Source organism: Hakea prostrata, chromosome 1, assembly GCF_041222555.1.
Source record: "Hakea prostrata isolate BN-2017 chromosome 1, UWA_Hpros_2, whole genome shotgun sequence".
Classification (NCBI taxonomy): Eukaryota; Viridiplantae; Streptophyta; class Magnoliopsida; order Proteales; family Proteaceae; genus Hakea; species Hakea prostrata.
Window position 1 is genome coordinate 27,295,454 of NC_142600.1, and position 27,078 is coordinate 27,322,531.

Below are 27,078 nucleotides of genomic sequence, written 5' to 3' on the forward strand. Positions count from 1 at the left end.
TTGTCTAATTATTTGTGTTCAGATTTTAACTGAATTTAGTTCAAGTTTGTGTGTGAATTAAGGACATGATTTTGAGTGGATCTATTTTGCATAGGATAATTATATGTATCTATGTGATAGTTTATTGAATCTGTAAATATAATCTTTTGTTGCCTTGTTAGTTACACAACCTATTTGGGATAGCATGGGAATGCCAAATTTGTTTTGACCGTCTCTAGCCCTAGCAATGGTGGGAGTTACAGTGCACTGAATACCCCTTTTTTGGTGGCATATGGGCTTATGTACATTGTTTAAACAGATCTCAATCTCAACATCTATGGACTAAAGTATTTTTTTTTTCGTTTTTCGTTTTTGTGGTTTCTTATTTCTTAAAAATACGACTTTTCATTTGTTTGAATTGTTTGCATTACGATTCCCAGATGCGCAGACTGGTGCATTTAGAGACAATAAAGCATAGTAAATAATTATTGAGCATGCGGGTATGGGACTAGAGGGGTTTCTTGTTTGTTAAATCATGTTTGTGCCTCTTTCTTAAAACTTTATCTTGATATCTATTTAAGTTTAAAATTCTGAGCGCTGAAGTTAGTGTTGACCTATTAAATTTGTTCTCTCTTCAGGTCAAGTTTGGAATCTTAAGATATTTGTTGGAGTATTAGATTGACACATGCAATGGTATTAAAATAGGGAGCGTGGTTTTCCTTTCAAATTTCATGTGATTATATTGTTCTTTATTTCAATTTCCATAACCTTGGAACGAGGGGGTTCCAACGAGACCCTTTTTGAGCCATAGAAGGGCTGAAAAATGACCAAAATACCCTTGGAATACAGTTTGGTTAGCATGTTTGGGTGTTTTTAGGGCCCACTTTGGGGTTCAACCAAAGCTAGTGTATGTTCACATCAATACTCCCCTTCTTGAAAGCATTCATCTCCTGATGAATGTGCTGGAATGCTTCTAGTTGGATATTTTGGAAATTTTTGGTGTGGAAATGTCCTTAACAGTTGATGTGTGGCTGCCAGAAGGGTACATAACACAAATCTAGGCAAAACAACTTGGAGTGCTTGGATGTGGAGGGTAATTTTGGATGGAAAAATATAGTACCTTAACGAAGGGTTTATCAACAAAAGGACAAGATTGCATGCTACTATCTATTGAATACAACAAGGAGTCCATTTTGCTACTCAAGCAGGATCCAAGGCAGATTTAGACAGAGTAGCTTGGAGTGTGGCAGTAATTTTGGATGCCAAAATACAATACTTTATCAAAGGGTTTAATCAACAAGGGACAAGATTACAAGCTACTGTTTATGGAATGCAACAAGGAGTCCATTTTGCTACTCAAGCAAGAGTTCAACTAGAGGAAATATACTATAATGATGAAGGCATATGTTAGGACCCTAGGATGAGAGGCCTTGTGAAATGAGGGTTAGTTAGGGTTATTTGAAATAATAAATAGAGGGAAAGAGGGAAGGAAGATCATCGAATTTTGGAGAGTCTTGTGGGCAGCCGTAGGCTGAGGGAACACCGTGAGGTGTGGGGGGTGACTGATACCATAGAAACCAGTGTTATCTTGTTATTTCTTGCATTCTTGTATGAATTTTTGGGAAATATTATTAGGGTTTCATCAATTGGCATCAGAGCTGTAACGATCCAAGGAGGTGATCATTGCCTTCGTTTTCTGGTGAAGGAGGAATTCAGAGATGGATTTTAGAGGTTCTTCTCTTCTGCTGGGAGAACCAGATCGAGGAAGAGCAGTGGTTGGGGGTAGCGATCCAACATCTGGAAGGAGAGACACTTGACTGGATCTATCACAAGAATTGGACGGCATTTTCTTCGACATGATTCAAAGAAGCACTGAGGTGTGAGTTTAGTGACGGGAGACAACAGACATCAAATTTGGAGATAGACAACAACTAGGTTGAGAAGTATCGAATGAAGGATGAAGTACTGCCGGCTACGGAAGTCACGCATCACCAAACGTGGAGCAAAAAGATGAAGATAGGATTGAGTGAAGATACCTACCAAACCAGAGTGGAGGAGCAATATTCTGCTATAAAATCGAGATGCAGTGAAGTGAAGAAGCATAGAAGGAGGCTAGGTACAATCGATGGCAAGTTGCAGGCGGCCAAAAATTCTATTCGCAGGAAAGGAAGAAGACGGTGGAGTTTTAGGGTTTTTTAGGTTGGTTCGGCTCAACCCAAATCGCTCAATCAGTTTGGTTCAAACATTAAGGGCCAAGGAGCTTCTAATTCGGGCCCAATTCAGGTATGCTTAGAATCAGATTTAGAGCCCAAGAGATCCAAGTTCAAAGATTGGGCCGTACGTTTTCCTAAGAAACCCCCTTGGGCCCAGCCCATTCCATTAATCCCCAGCCCATCGTATTTCATTAACTCAATATCCAACCCATATTTGTTAACCCATGATTTTAAGTGTTCATGTCTAGCCCATTTAATAGAATTATTTTGGGCCCATTACAGTTTCATAACCCAAAACCTAATCCCTACAATTAAACCAACGATCAGCTCATTACTCTTCACCCATGGGTTTAAGTATTTGGACCTTACTCCTTTTCATCATCACTCATGGGCCTGGCCCATTTCGTATACCCAAAATCCAAGCCTTTTCAGCGTTACTTTAAACCCAAATAACTCAAACGGGTCAAAACCCAAACCCAAACCAAGCCTGAACCAAGAACTTGCCAGAAAATGGTCCAACCGAACCAACAAGTTGGGGAACCATCGTCTTCAACCTCTGAACTTCATAATAGAAAGGGAGGCGGCAAGGTTGGGGCTGCAGCGGTTGAAGAAAATCCATCTTCTTCCAACAGCTGCACGCAGGCTCCTTGAGATGCAGTGGTGCGATGGGGATTAATTTCGTTGCAGGCAAAAAAAAAAAAAAAAACGCTCCAAGTCTGATTTTGAGCAGTGGGTGTGTTATTCAGCCTAGGAGGATGATTTTGATTTACTTATGGTTATGCGGCACCATCACACGACTAAACTTCAACAATTCCATCACCTTGAGGACAAGGTGATTTTCAAGGGGTCGGTAGTGTTAGGACCCTAGGATGAGAGGCCTTGTGGAATGAGGGTTGGTTAGGGTTATTTGAAATAATAAATAGAGGGAAAGAGGGAAGGAAGATCATCGAATTTTGGAGAGTTCTTGTGGGCAGCCGTAGGCTGAGGGAACACCGTGAGGTGTGGGGGGTGACTGGCACCATAAAAACCAGTGTTATCTTGTTATTTCTTGCATTCTTGTATGAATTTTTGGGAAATATTATTAGGTTTTCATTAGCATATTTCAAAATTTTCCTCAACTAAAGATTTAAAATTGGCATGTTAATCTTATCCCCATTTTGCTACAGTTATCGGTTTGTATTAAAGCTGATGTTGCTATATTTAAATCCCCCCTACTTAGAAAAACTTTGCAACAACCTGTCGCATGAACGAACTATGTAACTGTCTATCTTAATGTCTTTTGATGTTTTAACATAAAAGAATACTACTTCAAGGCAGAACTTTGGTATATTAGAACTAGTGCGGATGGGGTAGGGGCCTTTTAATCAAAAGCCTAAGGAGGAAAGATGAAAGTTAGTGAAATGGCACCACCTCTATTAGTATAGTAGCTAGAACTTGGAAAATCCTGGTAACATCTATTCTAAGACATATTTTTAGACCCAAAGAAGGGCCTGTCTTGCAAGGAATAGGGGTTGGTAGAGCCCTGATGTATGGGGGCAACATTGTCTTCTCTATGGTACTAAAGACATGAGGATTCTCCAATAGGGTGGGGACTTCCTTAAAACTCTTAATTTGTCTTGCTGAATTGACCATGCTTTGTCATTCTGTGAGGGCACCTTTGTAGATTATCATATTTTGGACTTCAAGGACTAGAGTCTCCTTTTGGTCCTCACTATTCTAACCTTAGGGTCACCATTGGACTCTTTTAAAGTAGTTGTAGGAGTCATGGATATCAGCTATACTTTTGTAATCTCTCTAGGACATTGATATTGGTCCAAGAAGGCTAGCTTCTTGTTGGCATCTCCTGGGTTTGCCTTTGGTGGTGGCTATGGGTTTTCTTGATCAGAAGTTGGTGGGTGAAAGTTGGGGAACTCCCCTTCTTGGATGGGACACCTTGGCTAATTGATCTTTTACTCCCGAGGGTAACTTTGTCAATCTTTTCTAGCACACTCTGGAGGAAGCTTCTAACTGGATGAGGATGACCTTCTATCTAGGTGAGGAGGCTCGGTCTGACCTGTATAGTTAGCTGCCCTCTATTTGTAGAACTTATTGGTCTTTTGGCTTTAATTCTTCTTGGATTGGAAGGGGCTTGACTTCAGGTTGAACTTTTGTAGTGGGTCCTTCAATTTAGGGCGTAGGGCTAAGACTAGACTACTTTGGGACTGAACTCTCTAGACTCCTTTTTCTACCTTCATCTTGCAGATTCAAGGGAAGGAATCAAAGAGTAGCTATGGAATCTTAATGGGAAGCAAAGCTGAAACTTGGGGATTCCCACCCAACCTAGGAATCAAGGGGTATGGTATCAATATCTCACAATATATTAACTCAAATTTTAAAATGAAACTAGATCTAGTGTCCCAATAACAAGTTGGACCCAATGTCACCCTAACCGTCGACTCCACAAAAATGACCTAAATACTGCTGGTATGATTAGGGGATATAGGGTCTGAGAAAGGTAATCCTAGGCCCTCTAATGCCCCTGAAATAGTTTACATCACAAATACTCTTATCCTATTTTATTCTAGAAAGATTCAAATTTAAAAATAGAAGTAGTTACAGAATCCTTATAGGAAGTTGACTGTAACTAAGGGAACCCCTTGTTACTTGGGAATTCCAACCTAATTAGGACTCTTCAATAACTTGAAAAATATGGTCTCAATTTCAAAAATAAAAGTAGATTTAGGGTCCCACAAACACACTTGGCACAATGAAACCCTAAGTTGCCTCAATTGAAATAATTCTAAAACAAAAGTTTCTTTCTTTTCTTTCTTTTTTTTTTTTAATTTTTTTTATTATTAATTTTTTTTTTCCATTTTCGATTTTCCATTTATTATGTTTAAGTTTCTATTCTATTTACAATTCATAATTAGAATTCTTATATGTTAGAGCTTAACCCTTTCATGTTTGTAGTGTGATTGGAAGGGGAAACAATATGGGCTTAAAGAGTATTCGTGGACTATTGGAATTGGAGAATATATTTCAATACAACCCCCTTGCAAAATTTGGATGTGTCCTAGTTGAGTGAAGGCTGTGCTTATCCTGCCCAACTCTACACCCCTGCCCCCTCTACTCTCTATTGAGCTTTCCTACCCTCTAGTATATTCTCCTTTTTACTTTCTTCTCCCTCTTTGCTTTTTCTTCATTTATTTTATTTTACTTTTTTCGTTTGTCTCTATTTTCTTGCCTTATTAAAGTCGCAAGCTACTAGAATATCTAAAAATTGTCACGCTTTTAGTGATTTTTGCATCAAGGAAATGCATGAACTTGGTCCTCTGCTGGCCTTGTCAAACCTTGATTCCTGGTTATAGGATTATAGTACTATAATGTATTTTTGGAGGATAAAAAAGAACACATTCAAATGAGCATGATTGTAAACTTGGTGCTTTTGATTTTATGTAGAATCATTAAGGAAGGCATTAGCATTTGAGATCCAATAATTAAACGGTCTATTTGAAAAAGCTTGGTTAAAGGGTTTGATTCTTTCTCTATTCTGCCACGAAGGTTATATTACTCAGTTGTATGGTTCTTGCGAGTCAAATTAAAGGATGTGGAGGCATTAATTAGCGGCATTTTTATTTTGTAGGGGGAGAAGGAATTTCAAAGCAATCTGTTTTTGCAGGGTGCATGTGGCAAGTGGTGGTCTTTCTCCCATTCTTCACATCAATATTGGCCCATCTTTATTGGCTTTAAATTCCTATATATAAATTTTTGGGTGCTAGTGTATGGTTTTGTTGAGATTTGTGCAAGCTATGGAGATGTTGCCTTGGCACGCAAGTCTTGAAATCGTTGCCTTGGCACACAAGTTTTGGAGCTCCAACCTGGAGTTCCTTTTTGGATACTTTCTATTTTAGTTATTTTCTATTAACGAGTAATCTCCCTAAGATAGTTTCATTTTTAGTAGGTTTGGGAGATTTAATGCAATATATAATATTCTTTTTTGTTATAATTCAGTTTAGGAAAATTTCATAAATTAAGATTTGATTTTACATTATAAACAAAGTACTAGGGGGGAGGCAAAACACATTTGATTTAACACCTCTCCTCTTTACTCTTCTTTTATTCTTCTTCCTCTTTCTAAATTTTCATTCAATCCCTAGGCTGATTATAGGTGCTAAAATTCTAACATGGTATCAGAATCAGTTTAATCAGCTTAGGGACTGCTACTTCTCTCTCAATATTCTTTGTTTTTTCCTTTCAATCTGGTGCGCAACCACCTCTTGTTGCATTAATGATATATTAGATACTTCTTTACAATTCATAAAGTGATTTATATGCCTGCTATTACCGTTACTGCAAAATCTAGAAATTAGTGAAGTTTTCTAGACACAAGTAGACCTATTAATCTGATACACCTCGTTGCAAACCTGAACATCTATTTTGCTTTCAATCAATTATGTTTTACTTCTCTGGATTGCCTCTATTGCGCATATGAAATTTGTTTCATGTGATTTCTTCAACTACTACGGCTCTTCAATTGGTTTTATGTTTGAAGAACTGCCAATGCCGTATGTCATTTTGGTGCAAGATATAGTACTGGTTCCCCTGTTTTATTGAGTTTTTGTACTCTGAAAAGTTATGTTGATGGTGTATTGTGGTGTATTGAATTAGGTTGCAAGTTATATGCTGCTACCACTGTTTCATTGAGAGTTTATGGTATGGAAAAAAGGGGGGGGGAATATATTGATACCGTATTGCTGCCATTGTTTGTTTCGAGTGATAATAGCTACTTGAGAAAATTCTTTTGACATTTTACTGCTGCCATTGTTTGTTTCGAGTGATAACAGCTACTTGTTTGAAAATTCTTTTGACATTTTATTGTTGCCCTACTTAGCTGAATCTACTAAAGCCCCATTTTTTCTTTCTTCTCTGTCTACTAGAATCGACTTGCAATGGTGTTATTCTTCTGGAAGATGGAATATTATATTAATGATGTTTTGCAATAATTTCCTTTTGAGTTAATTTGCTAATTTTTGGGTCTCTGGGACATTCTATTGGTTATCGCTCTTCCTCTAATATTGGTTGGTCTTCCCTTATTGCTAAGTGGTTTACTATTTTTGCTGCTATCCTATTTGAGTTGATGTTGTTGGTTTTTAATTTTCTATTATAATGATTCCTTAAAAGTACCCAAGTGGTTCCTCAACTGAGATTTTGAAATATTGGTAATTTGCCATCATTATTTGTCCACATGTAATGTTATACGTGAGGCAGAGATTGGAGTCTTAGTTTATATCTACTCAAGTTTTTTGAAGAGTATTATTTTTGAATATATTTTATATTCCTAAGATGGTATTCTACAATAACATCTATCTACATGACTACCTTTACCTGCCTACTTGGTATGTAGTAGCATATACTATATTTACCTATCTACTTGGTCCATAGTAACCTATACTACTTTTACTTAAATACTCGGTCCGTAGTAACCTATACTACCTTTACCTATCTACTTCGTCGTAGTAACTTATACTTCCTTTACCTATATATATTTGGTCTGTAGTAACCTATACTACATTACCTACTTGGTTCACAGTAACATATACTGCCTTTTACCTACCTACGTGGTCTACAGTAATCAATAATATATTTACCTACCCATACATTTACCTATTGGTTTTGTCGTCTTGCAAAAGGTTGTATCAATAGATTTTAATACATTGGAGCTACAATTTTTATCTATTAGTGTAAAGATTCCTCCTTATTACTGGCATTATTTAGATAGTGCCTTTGATGCTGCAATACATATGGATTTTGTTCGTCTTCAATATTGTTAATTGTTCTCATTATTGGATGGTTCATTTAACATAAGGAATTAAAGGATTTTTTTTTTTTTTTTTTTTTTTTTGTTATTTTAAAAAGTTGATGTTGATTATCTTGTGAGTGAAGTTCTCGTAGTGTTCATCGGTGCTTGCTATTGCTACTTGTGTTTGAGATGATGGACCTTTAATATATGTTCTTGTTATTCCAAAATGGGTGTTGCCTTTAAAATTTATTATTAGTTGTCTAAACTGGAGCTTTTTTTGTGTATACTCTAGTTAAGTAGAGTGTTGAGATTTGCGCAAGTTATGGAGATGTTGCCTTGGTGCGCAAGTCTTGGAGTTTTTTTTTTTTTTTTTATCAAAGAAAAAAACCAATCTATCATTACTGATTAAAACAAGATACATGTGCCTCATTATGGTTGAGGGTTAGGTTCCAGCTGTTGCTACCAATATTCCTTGTAGCCAATGTATCAAAAAAGTTGAGTAGTGTCGGGGATTTATAATTACAAAAAATTGCATGGGTTAATTTGGATTTAATATCTACCAAGTCAGTTATTTGATGGATAGGCCAGTTGTTTTTGGGAGGGCTAAAGAAGCTAGGGGTGATTGCTCCGTCATTGATCCAGACTTCTTGAATTTGATTGGAGTATTTCAGCCCTTCCTTCATCGCCTTCACTATTGCCTCCATTGAATTGCTTTTTGCCATGCTTCCTACACTTGTCCATACGATTTTTCCTCGTTCCATAATCCCCGCACTCCAGCCGCTAATGTCTAGTGATTTGTTATGAACCCCTGCACAAAGCAAAATGGTTTCATTAGTAATTATACTACAATTTGTTGTCTGTTCCTGGATATTGCTATTTGTATCATCATTTATGCATGGTGAGCACTTTATGTCTAGAAGCCATTTTGTTATGTTTTGCAAAATTTTGTAGGGGTTGGGTTTGGTTGTTCCAAAGATTGCATTATTTCTTTCTTTCCAGATGAAGTAACACGTGGTCACAAAAACTGAGAAGAACCACTCTATTTTTTGCATGTCTGGTTGGAGACCAATTAGCAGATGATTGCACAGATGTAGGATTGATTGTTGTGCTAGTTGTTCTGTTCGCAAGCCTAGGGGTCCTGCTGCCCAGATTCTCTTCGTCCATTCGCATGAGATGAAGATGTGCCAGGTTGTTTCTGTCTTATTGTTGCATAGTTCGCATCTGTCATTTATCATCTTCCATTGGGAAACCACTGCTTTTGTTGGTAGCCCTTCATTTAGTAAGCGCCAAAAGAAGGATTTGAGTTTGGGGTGTATTCACATCTTCCAGAAAGTTCTCCACCATGTTGCAAACTCGTTTGTCATTGTTTCATACCTTTGTTTCGTCAGCGCCTTACCAGCCAATTTGGCAGAGAAGTCTCCATTTGTTGAGATGCGGGATTGCCATGAGTCCTGTGATAGATTAAGATTGAATAGTGAGAGTGGGAAAGATGGGAGATTGAAGTTCAAAAGATACTCCCTGTTGGTGGCTATGTATTGTGACATTTGAGCAACTGTTGTATCATGCATCCAGATATTGTGTGCTGGAAACAGTTCTTTGACACTTTTGCTCCTGGTAGCCAGGGGTCGTACCAGAATGAAGTGTTGGAACCGTCCCCTACATTTCTGCTCAGCATTTTTTGGAGGTCGGTTGTGATACTATGCAAGCTCTGCCACGGCCAAGAACCGCTTTTATATCTTACTTTGGGATTGAACAGGGTGGATTTAGGGAAATATTTAGCCTTTAAGATGTTTGCCCACAGAGATGTAGGTTCATTCAACAGCTTCCATCCTTGCTTGAGAAGCAAAGCTTTGTTGATGTCCTCCATTTTTTTGAAGCCTAGACCTCCCAGAGGTTTTGGTTTGCAACACTTGTCCCAAGAGATTAGAGTCGGGTTTTTGTTTTTGTTGGGTTGCCTAGCCAGAATCTTTGGCAGAGGGAGTCAATCTGTTTGCAGATAGTTTTGGAAATCTGAGGCATTGCATATGATAGAGGGATAATGGTTGAAGGACAGATTTTATGAGTACCTCTCTTCCTGCAAAGGAGAGGCTGGAGGCTTTCCATGATGCAAACCGGTTTCTAATCTTATCCAGGATGAAATTGAGATTTCTTGTTTTGGATTTTCCTGGGAAAAGGTTGGTTCCATGGTAGAGGGCATCTTTTTTCATCTCCGAGATTCCCAGAATCGACAGGATTTGGGTTTTGTGGTTGTGACAACATTTCTGCTGAAAAACGCCCCACTTTTTTTGAAGCTAATTTGTTGGCCGGTGATGTCCGTGAAAAGCTCCAAGGCTGCCTTGATTGTGAGAATGTCCTCCTTTTCCGCTCTACAAAAGAGGAACGTATCATCCGCAAAGAAGAGGTGAGATACTTCCGGGGCGTCTTTTGCAATTTTGATTCCTTTGAACATGTTGAGCCTCCTATACTCATTGAGGATCCTGGACAAGACTTCCATGATGAGTAGAAAAAGGTACGGGCTTAAAGGGCACCCTTGACGAATTCCCCTAGATCCTGTAAACCACTGAAAGGGGCTACCATTTATTTTGACTGAGTAAGTAGCCGAACTAATTAGCTGAGAGACCAAGTTGCACCAAGTTTGACTAAAACCCAGGAACGAGAGCAAATCAGTGATTGCCTTCCACTCGACTCGATCATAAGCTTTGGACATGTCGAGTTTTAGAGCAACATATCCTCCTTTGCTTTTTGTTTTGTTCAAGAAGTGGAAGATTTCATGTGCAAGGAAGATATTCTCAGTGATTTGCCGCTTAGGAACAAAGGCTCCTTGTAGGGGAGAGATTATATGTTTGAGGAAAGGCTTAAGCCGTAGGACAAGGGTTTTGGCAATGATTTTGTAAGTGACGTTACAAAGGCTTATGGGTCTGAAATCTGTCACTGCCCGGGCATTATCCTTTTTTGGTACGAAGCAAAGAAGGGTATGGTTTGTTCCCCAGGGTAGGTACCTTGGGTGAAGAAGGATTCCACAAAGTTCATGATATCAATGCTAACTATATCTCAATGTTTTTGAAAGATAAAAGCATTGATTCCGTCACTTCCCGGTGCTTTGTAAGGTCCCAACGAGAAGACAACCAATTTAATTTCCTCTATGGTTGGTATAGATGTTAACAACTCCGGGTTCTCAAGTCCATTCAGAGGGGAGAAAAGGTTTTGAATGAATGAAGTGTCCAAAGGGTTAGACGTGGAGAACAACTCTTTCATGTGTTGGGAGAAAGCAAAGGCAATATGGTGGGGTTCTGTAAGAGTCGTTCCCTGATGAACAACGGACTCGATTTTCCTTCTATGATTGTTGATTTTGGAGTTGAGGTGATAAAATCTAGTATTTCTATCACCTGCGGAGATGTATTGGGTTCTAGATTTTTGAAACCAAAAGAATTCTTCCTCATCTAGGGCCCAAGAAAGGAGATCTTTTTTTTCTTTTATCAACGGGTAGTCAGGGAAATCAGTGGATTCCAGAAAGTCGATTTCACAGGTAAGACGGTGAAAAAGTTCATTTACATTTCCAAAAGATAAAGTAATCCAAGCAGAGAGGAATCTAGAGAGGTTAGCAAGTTTGCCTATCAAAGGTTCACTTCTATTAGCATCCCAGTTCGAGGAAACAGCTTTTGAGAAACTGGGGTGGAGGTGCCACGCTATTTGTTAGTGAAAGAGTTTTTTCCCCATTCGCTTATGGTTCCTCACAGAGATGAGAATTGGGTTATGGTCAGAGCAAGAAGCAGGGAGTCTTCGGGTATGAGTAGTCGGGAAAAGGCCAAGCCAGTTCGGGATGAGGAAGACGTGATCCAGTTTCTCCTTGATGAGTTTGGGAGGTTTTTGACGGTTGGTCCAGGTAAAATAGGATCCTGGGGCATTCACCTCCAACAGGGAGTGAGAGTCCACCAATTTTAGGAATGATTGCAAAGCGGGGGTGATCTTGAAGTTGCCCCCCAGTTTGTTATCAGCGAAGATTACTTTATTGAAATCTCCAGCAATGAAGAACGGAGTTGGTGATCGAGTCAAGATAGTTGTCCAAATTCTCCCAAAAGATAACCCTTTCCGTGTATTTAGGTGGTGCGTAGACAAAAACTGCAGTCCAGGGGGAGGGTAGGATCCCCGAGATAACCAGTAGATGGTTGTCAGCATGTACAAGACAGACCAGGAAAGATTTTTGTGAGAAAATCATCAATCCACCTTTTAAGCCTTTGATCCCTGTGCTATTAGTGAATCCAATCAGAGAGAAGTCATTGGATAGTGCAGATTGGGATTGAAAGAGGGTGTGGTGGTGATCACTACATTTAGTGTCGCAGAGAAGTCTTGGAGTTGTTGCCTTGGTGCAGTAGTTTTGAAGTAGCAGCCTAGAGTTTCTTTTGTGAATGCTTTCTATTTTCCTTTTGTTTCTATTTTTTAGTTACTTTCTATTATTTGTATTGATTGATTGACAAGTAAGCTCCCTATGATATTTTCCTTTTTAGTAGATTTGTGAAATTTTATGCAATATGTAATTTTCTTTTTTTGTTGTAACTCAGTTTAGGAAACTTTCTTGAACTATGTTTTGATTTTACATTACAAATAAAGTTTCAGGAAGGAGTCAAAAACACATACATGCTCTCTCTCTCTCTCTCTCTCTTCTTCTTCAATCTTCTTCTATTCTTCTTGCTCTTTCTAAATTTTCTCTCAGTCCTTAGGTTGATTACAGGTGCTAAAATTCTAACAGGTTTTGATTTCTGCTGTTGGATTTTACATTCTTATGAATATACATATGTGATGCGTAATACTTGCTTTTGTGGTTAATGAGGTTGGCTATAAGGGGGTGGGGACATCCTTTAAATTCTTGTATTGGTTGTTATTCAATGATATTATTCTCTGTTGGTAATAGTCTTGTGTTATTAAAAAGGGTCGCACCTGTCAGCGGTGGTCTGCGGCAGGTCTTCCCTGTACTGAATGAAGGTCAAGATCTTGCTACAGTCTGCGATCCAGCTTGTACTGCTGGCTGTCACTGTGCTAGAATTGAGTTCATCTAGAGGAAGTAGAACCCCTTCTCGATGAGAGGATGAAAGGGAAGAAACTTGATTTCCAGGTAGCTCAACTTTTAAGGGTTTTAACAGTGAAAATGTGAACAAATGTCGGAGTGTATGTCAAACGACTTTGGCTCTGCATCAAATGGTTCCTAGAATGTGAGGATTCTCATGTCATTAATCAGGAGAAACTGGAAAATGTGGTAGAGTGCGCTGAGAATGAGTGTGGGGAGCTTGGTAGGATTCATACTGTTAAGTTTTGAGTTGTTGGAAAATGATATTCCAATTCTTTTGTAACTCGTGTTGCTCAAACCTGTATAGAGTTGCAAATGGTAAAAAAGAGAAAAGGAGGAAGAATGTCTTCATTAGATGCAAGATGTCTGTGGGAAGAAGCAGATAAGTTGGTAAGCTAGCTGCATTAATCAGAGATTGGCTTTTCTGTGATATTATTCCATTAGGTGTTTTTTTTTGTTTTTTGAAAAGTGGTCCTACTTTGAATTGCCTGGGCTTTTGCCCTTTGTCCTCTTTATATTCTTAACCTCAGTATCCTAGTATCCTCTGCATTTAATGCGCAGCAATGTACTGCTAACAGTCAAGGTTGAAATTTAATAGTAATTTTGTACTCTGTGATTCCACAATAATTAGGATGATTGGTAATTAAGCAACACTAATCATGAAGAGGAATCTTTGTGATTAATTTGTCTCTTCATACATACAACTTAGATGAAAGATTTAGAATGAAGGTGCCTGATTTTTGTAGTTAATTAATTGGAGAATTTCAAAGATATTTTTGGTGAAAAGCGTTTTGGGTCCCAAGATAAGTGATGTTTTTGCTGTTTGCTGACACTCGCTACCCACAGATGGTCATCCTAGACCCAATTGCATCTCACCGTGGTGCTTTTGAGCACTTCCCCTACCTCGGCAAACCGATGAACACCATCACTGGAGAATCCTCTTCCCCAAGTGATCTCACACATTAAGTCACTCCTTCCAAAGGTAATATACTTGTACCCAATCTCATGGACCCTGGTTCTTCTACCACTTATAGTTAGGTAGGCTCTGAACTCGCTGGTTATTTCCCAACATGTTGGCTCTAGGGGAATGTTGAGTTTGTCCAAACTGGCACCCTCCCTAACAACCCAATTCTCCTCCTTCTCAGTCTTAAGTCAAAAATCACTTCACCCTCTACCTCCCAAGCACATCTTTTTGTTCTTCAAAACCTAGTATTCTAGCATTGGGACAACTTCCACCGTATGATGTACCCTTACCATGCTCCATTCCCATCTCCTCCATCTATCGATTTATACTTCGGAGTAAATACAATCTTTGTCGAACAAGGAATCAACAGCAGCAACAACATCGATTTGCTCGATGAACTAGCCAAGCTATTGTCGACACTTAAAGTCAAGTTCAAACGGGTATCTTTTGTAAATTACTTCTTTAGTTTGAGAAAGCTACCGTCAGGAAAAAAGTCCAGCCCACAACCCCATTTCATCTTTGTTAGGATGGCACCACCTTAAGCCCATTTTCACCCATGCATCTCCCCACCTTACTCATGCTACCAAAAAGTTCCCCCTCTTCTTCCATAGTAGCGTACAAGAAATATGCCCCAGTGTGGCCTGCCTATTATTCGTGGATGCTGGCGACACTTTAAAGGAAGAGCCTACAATTGGGTCGCATCAGCTAGAGGAGCATCTCATCACCTTCGATCTCAACAAATCTGGAGTTGGGTTTAACCCTAAGTTGTCCACCCATTGTGAAATTCCCTAAAATCCTAACCCGATTACCCATCGTTTCAAGTCTGCGTACCCTTAGTGCTAGTAGAAGGCAATTTTGGACCATCAAGTTGAGCCCAAGAGTTTGGGAAGTGAACTTATGGACTTGGACGAGATAGATGATGACCCGACCACCTTAATTGATTTTAAGAGGAGGGAGAAAATCAACTCAGAAAGCTTAAAAAAGAGATTTTGGCATGCATGGAAACCAATGCAATAGGACCCCCAATGGCAAGGTAAAGTATACCATTGAATCAAGCACGTTTAGAGGATTCATATGAAGAAGTTATAGGGGCAGTTGGTCGAGGACGGTTGATCAAACTAATGACCACCCCTACCCATAAAAGGGCATCTTCGGGTTTTCAAGTTTAGAAACCTTGTTTTATTTATCTCTAACCTCATAAACGAATTGTTTATGTTCTTTGGAGGCTGAGAGCTTGGGAAAGGAGAAAAGCTTGGAGTTGGGTGGAATCTTTGCATGTATGGCAGTGTCGAAGTACAAACCACAAAAGTAATCGTGTGTTGAGGTAAAAAGACTCCAAAAACCCCTTTTTACAACTATTCCTTTATGTTACTTGAGATGGTTGATGCAATAATGGTGGTGGTTGTGGTAATGGGTATGAATTGATTAGTTGTTTAGGTTCCCCATTGTGTTTCCCAACCTCTTTCAGTAATGGATCATGCTATCCCTTCCATTTAAGACCGATTCATCATCTCAAAAACACATGTGGCAACCCTTTGAGAACCAAATTGAGGCTTTTTTATTTGAGATTTTTTTAAGTGTTTAGAAGGTATTTTTGGGACATTACTACGTTCCATTGATGCCCTAAAAGTCCCCAAAAGTTAGGATTTCGAAATGGGCTTGAGATTAGGCTTTTTGATTTGCACCTAGGGGGCAGCTGGTCAAGGCCATCGACAGGCCCTAGTGAGCTTTGACTTGCAGCCCCTATACAGGTGTGCAAGTTTGATCCGATTTATGTGTGGTTTGGTCTTCAACTTAAACCTAATTTAATCTATATGCTTTCTAGGGTTCTTGTAGCTTGTTAGCATCCTTCATTTGTGGGTTACTTGGACTCTTAGAGAACATTCTTGTCATTGACAGGTGAGTGGACGTTGTCACGCCCCCACCCGCCATATCAAACCCGTCCGACAACCTATGGGTGTGATCGGCAACCACAAGATCCTCAGTTACATCATCAATAATAATAAATACACAAAATGTCATAATCAAGAGCAAAGAACAATTCAATAATAGGTTAAGGAATATATGGTTCCAAAATCCAAGGAAATAACACTGAATAATATCAAAAGAATGTCGCAAAGGAGTATAACAAAGTTAGGTAACAAAATATGTAACACGAAAGCAAGAATTATCCAAAGCATGTTTCATCATGTTTTATTAAAGTCCTACAACTTCTTAGGGTACTCTATCTCTTATTTCTTAATCCACGGAGTCATGAGACCTGCCTTCATAGACTTGTCCAAGAGGTAGACAATTGGGCTCTCTTCCTGTCAATAGGTGTCATAAGAGCATTCCATGCACCCGCAAAAAGCTTCGTGTTGATCAAAGCCAATCCCATTGACGCCTTTAGTACCTTTTTAGAGGTGTTCTCCCACACATGGGGAATTTCTCATGTTTCTATATAGACATCTTAAGAACATAAATAATCCACAAGGATGAGTTCGAACGAACTCAATAAGGCAACAATTCGATATACGTACCAAAATCAAGTAGTAAACAGCATATGAAATTATGAGATGCAAAATTATGAAATACATCTAGTAATCTAACTATGGGAGTTTTTATTTAGGCAGATATGCTTTAAGATGTAACACCAGCCATCCTCTGGGTAGGTGTTGTGACTCTGATCCCCACGGACTAGCTACCTCTGTTAGGAATTAGGATCCCGAGTAAGGGGTATGGTCCTCATCATCAACTATGGTTGGGGTATAGGTCCACAATCTCTCACCACAACCATTGGCTTGAGTACTGGCGTAAGTCATGGATTATAAACCCAATGCAAGGTCCTATGGTAATACATTACATGTGGTCTAGATACCTTTTCTCATACCTAGTGCATTATTAGTCCGATATCATTCTCCACTTAGGAATGTGAATCCTTATGGACTAATTACCTCTGTTGGATTCAATTCCTTAACCTTATGGTCATCCACATATTGTTGGGGCAGATGCTATCATGTCCCCTCACGACACCTAGACCGCCTTTTGGATGCTCACGAGCCCAACCCTAACATATGCAACCCTACCAATGCATGACAAATAGTAGACCACTAAGTCTCCTCATGGACTGGTTACCTCTTTTGGATGACACAGAGTCATATCACTGCCATAACGGGTTACTCGGCTTCAATACCCCTACCGAAATAGTATTAGCATGTGGGGGTACCAAACCATGCAATCTAGACCCCTAGTTATGTGGGGCAACAATCATGAGAGTGCTAGGGGCATCATAGGATAGTGTCCCATACCACAGCCCCTAATATCCCAAGCTAGGAGCACCAAGGTAGATATTCCCCAATCATAGTCGCACCAAACACATCATTCCACACCAAGAAAAGAAGTAAAATGCATTAATCATCAATCATGACACTTCATTAACAAGTAAACATGCATACAATAACTATAGCAAGTTATAAGACTATTGACATGTACAAAAAAAGTAAGCAGATCATCATAACATCAAATCAATTAGACATGCAATTGTGTCCTTACCTATCTTAGAGGAAAAAGTATTGGAAAATGTGATAGATCTCCCAAGAAAATATACTAATAGATCCAGAAAACCCCTAGATTAAGATGATAAAGTTATATTAGAGTTTGAGATCAAACTGAGCAAAATAACCATCAACATAGCCATTGTGACCCATCTAGTCAGTTGAGGCGATTGGTTGGATCAATCAACCGCCCTAAACTCGGGCATAATTCCAAGTCCGAAATTCAAATTTTTGATTGCCCATCCTTGATCTAGTTTTGGACTGATTCAAGTCCGAACTTCGTTCTTAGGACTCCATACCAAAGAGGTCACTAGGCTAAAGATTGCAGAAGAAGAATAATCTAAATCCACGTCATCTTCCTCGACAATATCAGCCCTTGATTCAAATATAAGAATCTATCTTCCGACATAATCCAATTGAGACCATCGATGGAAAAGGTTTAAACTACTCAAATTCATCACTACATAATTTTAGAGAAAGAAAACTACTCTCTAACAGTATAAAGTTTAAATAGAATAAGAGAATGATCAACTAACCTCAATTGGATCTGAAAGTCAAAGTAAAATCCAAGAATTTTTCACTAATAGAGGTTTCTTCTCCACCAACCTCGTGTGTTCTACCTTTACTCAATCCACAGCAGCCTCTATGAATAAAATAATGTGTAGTTAGGTAGTGGATCACTTTAAATAGGGTGTCGGGGGCAAATCAAGGTTTTATTCCCCAAGTCCGACTAGCAAGTTGTTTGAGGCAGTTGATTAGGTCAATCAACCGCCTTAAGCAACCACCCCCTAGTTTTTTTCAGTACTTGGGTGCTTTGCTTACCTGGTTGATCCCTAACACTAATGTAACCTTAACCAACATGTGGAGGGGTCTTACCTTGTTGGCAGACATCTTTCGGCTCGACCTTTCTCAAATTGGAAATCCACATGTCCAATCCATCTGGGTTCCGGCGGGATTTTCTTCCGATACCCAATAAGACAAGTTCTTCACCAACCAAATCCAAATCCAGGGGCTTTGGGGCCAAAACATGGGCCTCAATCCGGATAGCCCACAGCTTCTTTCGGCTAGAGCTTCAAGTACTTAAACCTGCAATACGGATTTCAAGTTAGGATTTTGGGGGTTATTACAATCTATATCTCATCAACCTCCAGCACTGATTGACTAATAGGGGGGGGTCTACAATGAATTGGTTAGCTACTTGTCTTCACTGCATACTTGGGAAGGATTGATACTTTGATTCAACCCACAAATGGCATACAATGTTAAACATATTTGAAGCTTGTTTGGATTGTGCTATGTGAGACTGATGAAACGAAGGATTGCGACATTCATGATATTCTTATTAAGTTAGGAAATGGAGTAAGTTGATTCTCAGAGGAGTGTATCCTATCAGATATTTTAATGTCAACTTCTCAATTCTTTGTAGGTCAAGAGGTGAAGAGGAGTGAAATAAGAAGCCAAAGAGGGAAAGTCAGAAATAATATTTAGCGCATGAGGTCTATGTAGGTTAAAGCACATGCAATGGCATTATTTAGCTAACAAATTCTGAAACATTTTTTATATAGAATAAATAAAATGGTTCGAACCAGTTCGGATAAACCCAGGTCGGACCAGGTCGGATAAACTCAGGTCGAACCAGTACGGATACACCCTGGTTGAACAAACCAAGTCAAGGCCGGTTATACAAGCGTAAAGACAGGATAACAAAGTGAATCCTAGTAGATTGATAACCGAAGACAAAGTATTCGACCGGGACTCAATAACTCATATTTGAGTAGGACTCAATCACTAAAGTTCGTATTGCAGTCCAAGTAATGTTTTAGTTCGAGACAAACTCATACGTAGAAAACCTATAAAAATGTAAGGGAGCACAAGAGAAAGGTACGCTGAATAGAACTATCACTATTCGAATTCTTATTGTTCATTACTTTCTTGTCTTCCTTAGTCGGATTCCTAACTAGATCGTCGGAGGTGAAAACTCGACCTCCACGGTCGAGCTCACATTATTGCAGGTTGAACCGGCTGAAGGGACGAACAGGATTGTGCAACAACAATTTTAGTATTAGACAAGCCTATTTTAGTGTTTTTATCATTTCGAAAGCCCCATTTCACTCGGTGTCATAGTTTGATAATTGATAGATATTAGCTTTTCAGAACATCTTAATCACCTCTCTCCGGCTCTCCCCTTCTCCCCTGAAATTCTCGCATTTTGTATTTTAAATTATTCTGATAATTTAATGGGTTATCCGTGTTGAGCCAAACTTTACGGTTTGATATTTCAAGAGGTGGTTGTTCTCGGAGTGCATTCCTAGCCCAATCATCTTTATTTGTTATTCAATTGCTATAGAATTTCTATATAAATTTGTATATATTTAGGCAAAATCATGCTTATCACTAGAAAATTGTACTCTACAGAAAGTCCACATGCATTTGCACATAAATATTCTAACTAGTATATATTGCTCTTTGTATTGTTTTAGGAAACCCTATAAGTGGAGCTAGCTAGCAACTTGATTGATGTTATGTAGATGACAACCGAATTAAATTAATGTTATGTATGAAAATTTTCAAACATGGCTAGGTTCCATTGTTACATGGTAAAATACTTACATAGAAGGCTGCAACATTCTAGCACAATTTCCAAGTACTAATGTGATTTGCTTTTCTACACTTCCGAAGAGGTAAGGTTGATTAGAGTGATTTTCAGTTGCTACCAATCAAACCAAAAGAAGGGATTACAAGATAATGTAAATGTATTTCATTAAAATTAGCAATAGTCTTATCACAATGACCAAAAACAATGTTGTTTTTAGTGGCCGGTAACCGTATTAGCACATGAGCTTTGTATGATCAAGTAGAAAATCATACGGTGAGTTTGTTTCAGAAGGAAAATAATGTGTTCTTACCTTCTCCTTAATGCATCTTTCCAATGAATCCCATCCCAGAGGATTTATAATGCCATTTAAAGCACAATAGGAAGATATACTTTTGGATATCAACAACAAGCACTTTCCAAGTAGACAATCTCAGTCCCATTAATCGTACAATTTACAAAAGAGAATCCTGTTATCTCATTCTCAAAGTTAATATGCAAAGCTGCAATGGGTCCAAATTAATCAATTGTTGAATGCAAAGTACAATCTTGTTCAACAAACACATCACTGTTGTATCTAAATAACATTAGCTTAGTGATCTTACCAAAAAATACATTAGCTTGGTAAAAAATAAGCAGTCATATGAACATATTAGTTGTATAAGTTGTCTGATGTAGTTTACCTTTTTTATCACATGATTTATGTGTTTAAAAAGAGTTCAATTTTGGTGAAATCCATGTAAAACCAAATCATTTGGTTAGATCTCTATGGGATTGACCGAAGTAAAAAAAGAATATTCGAGGCGTTGGAGACACCTCAAGGGCTATTGCAGCAAACCCAGCGACCTCCACCTATTTTCTCCAAGTGGACTCCTCCTTCACTGGTTTGCCTCCCTTTTCAACCCGACGAGGCCTTTTCCGGTCATCTAGCATCTGAATCAAATTTGGCCTATGTGAAATCCCCGAATTTCTGACCCTTTAACCCATGTACAGTTTCAGGACGACGAACTTGGAGCTCAAGTAAACGACAACTGTGGACCACTCAAGTCGAGTCGGGAGGTTCAGAAATGGACCCCATGGTAGTGGATGACACTATAGATGACTCAGCCACTCTCTTAGAATACAAGAGGAGAGAAAAGGTCAGTCATGAAGGCTTTAAGAGAATATTTTGACATGTCTGGAAATTATGGAGGAAGATTCAAATTACAAGGTAATTATACCAACCCTAGAAAGACCTTTCAAACCAACCAAGAATCATCGAATTCGGACCCGAATGAGGGGCATTCAAGGGCCGGTTGACCAAGCTGGCTTAACAACCCCTTGCCCAATTCGTGGTAAATTGAAATTTTGGGTTTTAAAAACCCTATTTTATGTTCTTACTCCTCATAAACACATTCTTTGTACTAGAGAGGTGTTGTGGACTTAAGAGAGGAGTAACCCAAGAGGGTCAATTTGGTGATTACTTCGCATATAGTGACTCATCGAAACTCAAATTGTCACACCCCACCCAGCCGAATCCAGTCAATACTCAAATACTCGTGGGGGTGATACACCGCAAGACCTAGGTTCAGTGACAATTCCACACAACATATGATATAGCATAATAAAAATGACAATAATAAATCAAGTTCAAGTATAAAGTTATCAAATCTAAAATAATAATTATAATCGTCCAAAACTTCAAATTAAAAGTTAAAACATCAGAGTTCCAGGAAAGAAAGAATGTCTACAACGGAAATATTCAAGAGTCTTGATAAAAGATAACCTCGCCTCTCCCAAAAGAAATCAACGTGGAAATATAGAAAAGGGACATGAAAGATATTAAAGATTTCCTAAGGATGGCAAGGTCTCCATCACTAAAAGCCAGCTCCATAGGAGTAGTCTAGGCACGAGCATGTAGCTTCATGCGCTTCCACCTCTTCCTCATTTGTACATTCCAAAAAACTTCCTTGCGAAGAATCCTCCACTTGGAAGGGGGCCTCATAATCTATAGAAAAATCTAAAGAAACATACACAAATAAATGAATGAGTTCCACAGAACTCAATGAAGTTAACTAACATTCATGTCATGCATTCAATCATAACATCCACATCATGTCCACAAGATGATAATAAAATAAATGGCAAAATATGATATTGTATGGTTGTTTTTTACTCTACTATGAAGTCTCTAACGTAGACACGCATTAAGAAATCATCAATCTCCTTTGGATGGTCTCAATCACTCTTCTCTCACGGCTCTGATGCACGTCTTTTGGGTTCTCCGCGGTAGTTGGGTATAATCCGTCAAGCCATGGTTGGGGTTATAAATCACCACTCTCTCACATTACCGTTTGGTATAAAGGTATTGAGAGGATTTTAGTAGGGTAGCCATTTTAGAGTGCCAAATTCTATAAATATCCCTTTTAAAACTATTCACTTTAACTCAACCCACGTCTAATTTTTGCTTCAAGAAACAAACGCAACAACAAATAGTTGTTGTGTCCAAAGTGTATTTCGAAGCAAAAATTTTCATAAATTTCAATATATGTTGTAAAAATTATGCAGAAACAAATTATTTTATTAAATGGTTTTCGATCAATTTTTCTACTCCTCAAAGTAGAAAACACAAGAAACTGTTTTTCACTGGGTTTAATGGGTATTTTGTTTATTATTTAAATTCACCACACAATTCTTGTTAGATTCCCATAACACCAATTGGTGTCCTCCCGTGCCTAGGGCTGGTAGCCCCATGGAGTTTGTAAGGACATCTTAGGAATTCCCACGGCATAGTTTTCTATTGTTTTGTGTGGTTCATGTAGTTAAGAATAGCTAGTGGATAGTTAAGTGTTGTCCACCGACTTAAGCTTGTATTCCTTGAAAGAAGAAGAAGAAACCAAGTTGTCTTCTTCTTTCCATTCCTATATGTTGTTGAAACATACCTTAGAAATTAGGATTTCATGGGAAGGAGAGAGAAGCTCTGCATTTCCCTCTAGGGTTTTTTTTTCGTCTTCCACGAAACACTAAACCCTAATTTCTCTTACACTCTCTTCCTCTGATTTCTCTACATCTCGTCTTGTTTCCCCGTTATGGAGTTGATTTGCTATATTACATATGCATTTACCCATTTCATGGCTTCCCGAGAACGAAGTTATTGATTTCGTTGCCCGGTGTTTTTTCGATTTGAAGGGACTGTTGCTTGGATTTTGAGGAGGACCTTCCCTGCACATTTACTCCACCGGATCTTGCATCGTCTTCTTGGCCATCGCCCTCTGGCACATCTTGGTATTATCACGTACCTCATCTATGCTAGCCAATATGGATCAAGGACAGAGCGAGATCCCCTTTTCCCCATTCACACTTTACAGTTGTTTTATTTGCACATTTTTGCTTTGATTGCTTGGTTTATTGGTTTTTCTTTGCATGCATGATTTTTTGGTTGTATCATCACTGTTTTCTGCAACTTCATTTTTGTGGAGCTCGATAAGATACCTGAGTATGCGTCATCATGAACCTAGTCACACCCCCCACTTCCCTCCCATCCTTCTTCGACCCTGCATCTTTTGTGACGGCAAACCTTACACTGTCTCAGCCGGCGTTCAGCTACCTATTGTAGCCACTCAACTTGATGTTTATCTACTAATCTCTTCTTGGACACCCTCTATGTCTCCATTCATTCTCCCACTTCATCTCATCCCATCTATTTATTGGAGGAGATGGTTCGGTCATCCTTGTCACTTAGAACATCTACATCTGATTTTCAACACTCTCTGTGTTAGTAAAACTATGGTCAGATCCTTCATTGATAAGGATATCATGTCCAATCCATCTTCTTCTTCCTCTGTCCCTCATATCCACGCTGATTATCTTCATTTCCTCCCCAATGATCCTTCTGCAGGAGAGATTAGCTGCGGATTTTGCAGCTAAGATAGACATCCCTGTTCGCCCTATTAGCAAGGTTACCCTGTCCTCACAGTTGCTTGAGGAGATCAAGCAGGATCTTAAATATACCATCATTGGTTGGGTCCCTGATGGCATTCACATCACCTACTCCGAACTTCAAAAGATGATACAAGGTGGCTGGAAATCCAAATCAGTCAAAGTCGATGGTTTCCATCTTGTCGAAGGAGCTCATGACAAATTCATCATCAAATTTGACAGAGCTAGAGATCTGAATGTTGTTTTGTTCTCTTAGCCATGGTACTACAAAAACCATGTTACCTTTATGCAACCCTGGAACCAATCAATACCTGCTAGTCTTGCTACCTTTTCATTAGGAATCATGTGGGTCCAAATTACTAACCTTCATTGGAGCCTTCACAAACCTAACATACTTATTGACCTTTTCTCTACTGTTGGTCATGTTATATTGAATTAGAGAACCCAGAAGGCCCCATTGCCTCAAACAATCTCCCTGCTGCTCGCATAGCCATCCCTTTAAAGCTTGATCTCACCACTTCAGTCATCTTTGAAATTACCCCAAACAAAAAACAGATCATCCATTTCAGCTTTGAGTATCTTCCATCCAACATTTGCCCAAACTGCATCAGAATTGGCTATAAATGCATTGATTGTCCACACAAGAACACAAAGGAACTCACCCAATCAATCTCTTCCACTCGAGCAGCAGAAAAACTGAAACTCAAGCTCCCCACAGCTGCCATACCTGCAAGAAGAGCAAGTTCACTTGTTGATGTCAGTAGGATCTATGATGATCTTTTTCTTAGATCAATTCCCTTTAACCCTACTGATCTAAATGGTATCCCTAACCCTCCCATCGAAGCTCCATACACTAAGGATAGACAACTTTGTATTCTGAAATCCTTTCTATGGATTGCTCACTCACTCAACCTTGAAATCCCGAGGTATTTGACCGTGAATGATCACATCCCCATCAACATCATTAGACCATTGAAGGATAGAGATCAGCAGCCTGATGAATCCCCCACTGAATTTGAAAATATGGAATTTACGATTACTCCTCCAACTGATCCCAGCCCCCAATCCCTAACAAAGCTATCTCTAGCAACCCCAATTGACCCACAACCTATGGTAAATCAAAGCACCAGCCACTCTCCCATCACCCCACTCTTCCAACATTTCCAATGGATGATCCAACAAGTTCAAAATCAAAATTTTCCAACAATTCCATCTGGCCAGCAGAGCAACATCCCATTAGCTGGAAATCTCAATCACTCATGCACCAAGGGGTGGTCCTCTCCTTCCCCCCCCCCCCCCCCCACAAACCTACCCTCCCCTCCTATAAGAGAAAATGCACCATCAAAGAAATTGGGGAAGGTTCTCAGGACCCTGATTCTCTCTTAAAGAAGCAAAAGACTGCTGAATCTGAGGTGTCGATGGCAAACCGTCAATTGCCATCAAGGGAGCCATGATGGCCTACTGCTTGAATTGCCGAGGGCTTGGCCAACCCTCTGCACAAAGGGAAATCAAAGTTAACATCCATAAACTGAGGCCTCAACTTGTTTTTCTATCTGAAATCAAAAGTTCTACTATTTGTCCTAGTATTTTCTCTAAGAAATTAGGTTTTGATTCTCATTTTGTTATCCCCCCCCCCCCCCCTTCATAGTAGTGGAGGTCTTCTCTTATGTTGGTCTGCTGCAGTTAGTCTTCATGTTTTATGGTCCTTTGAATGGTGTATCCATACTTATGTATCTTATAATTTCACTCAATGGACTATGACTTTCATTTATTTGAGTTCCTATAGTAACATTAGGAAATACCAATGGTTAACACTTCACAATCTTGCACAATTTGTTGATAATGCATGGCTTTTATGTGGTGACTGGAACTCTTACCTTTCTGGAAATGATAAACTTGGAGGTTTAACCCTTAAACAGCATCGCACTTAAAATTTTCAAAAATTCACTTTTGATGCTAACCTTGTTCCTTTACAAGCCCATGGGAACAAATATACCTGGTGTAACAAACAGAAGGGGAAAAAGAGGGTCGATTCTGTACTTGATAGATACTTGGCTAACACACTCTGGCTTAATATCTTTCCTGAAGCCTTTGTTAAACATCTAACTGTTACAAAATCAAATCACTGTGCCATTCTACTTCATTTAGATCCCCCCTCACCGAATACCAAAAAACCCTTCAGATTTGAAAATTTCTGGTTACTTGAACCATCCTTCTTACACATTGTTCACCAAACTTGGTCTTGTCAGTTCAAAGGATCCTCTTCACACATCCTTTCATCCAAGCTCCAATTACTCCAACAAAAACTCAAGAAATGGAATTGGTCCTATATTGGTGACCTACATAAAAAACAATCTCATGTTAGGTTGGACATTGACAATCACATGAAATGTCCTACTAATCTCAGAGATTCACATTGGGAAATCAAAGAGAACCAACTCCTTGCCTCACTTAGACTCACCCTCAATCAGATTGATCAAAAATGGCTCCAAAAATCAAGAACACAATGGGTTCAAATGGGAGATAGAAATACCAAATTTTATCACACAACAACCATGAAGAGAAGAGCCAGAAATAGAATTAGATTTATCAACTATAATGGCATTTGCTGTGAAGATTCCAATCAGATTGAGGCTGCATTCATCTCCCACTTCAAATCTATCTTCACCTCAACTAAACCGAGCTTTGAGGAGTCCTACCTTGATCCCATTAAAAACAAGATCATTGATGATCATCTTAACATTCTAAACTCTCCCATCACTGAAAGTGAAATCAGAAATACACTCTTCAGAGATCCCGGATCAAAAGCCCCTGGCCCCGATGGTTTCTCTAGTGGTTTCTATCAATTTCATGGGAAATCGAAAAAGACATCATTGACCATGTTCATAACTTTTTCAAATCATCAACCTTCTCCTCTCCCATCAATCACACCTACATCACTCTCATTCCCAAAGTTGACATTCCCTCATCCGTTAATGACTTCAGGCCAATCAGCTTATGTAATGTCAGCTACAAAATCATCACCAAAATCATGGTC

At 39.0% G+C, this 27,078-nt stretch overlaps 1 long non-coding RNA gene across 22 annotated transcripts in view; it reads left to right on the forward strand.

Moving 5' to 3' along the window:
• Positions 1 to 15,913, forward strand: part of LOC149028555 (uncharacterized) — a 59,292-nt gene extending 43,379 nt beyond the window's left edge. For all 22 annotated transcript variants that reach the window (XR_016170264.1, XR_016170273.1, XR_016170262.1 and 19 more), the window contains one exon: positions 1 to 15,913. This exon is cut by the window's left edge. This is a non-coding gene — a long non-coding RNA (uncharacterized LOC149028555).
• Positions 15,914 to 27,078: the final 11,165 nt, after the last annotated feature.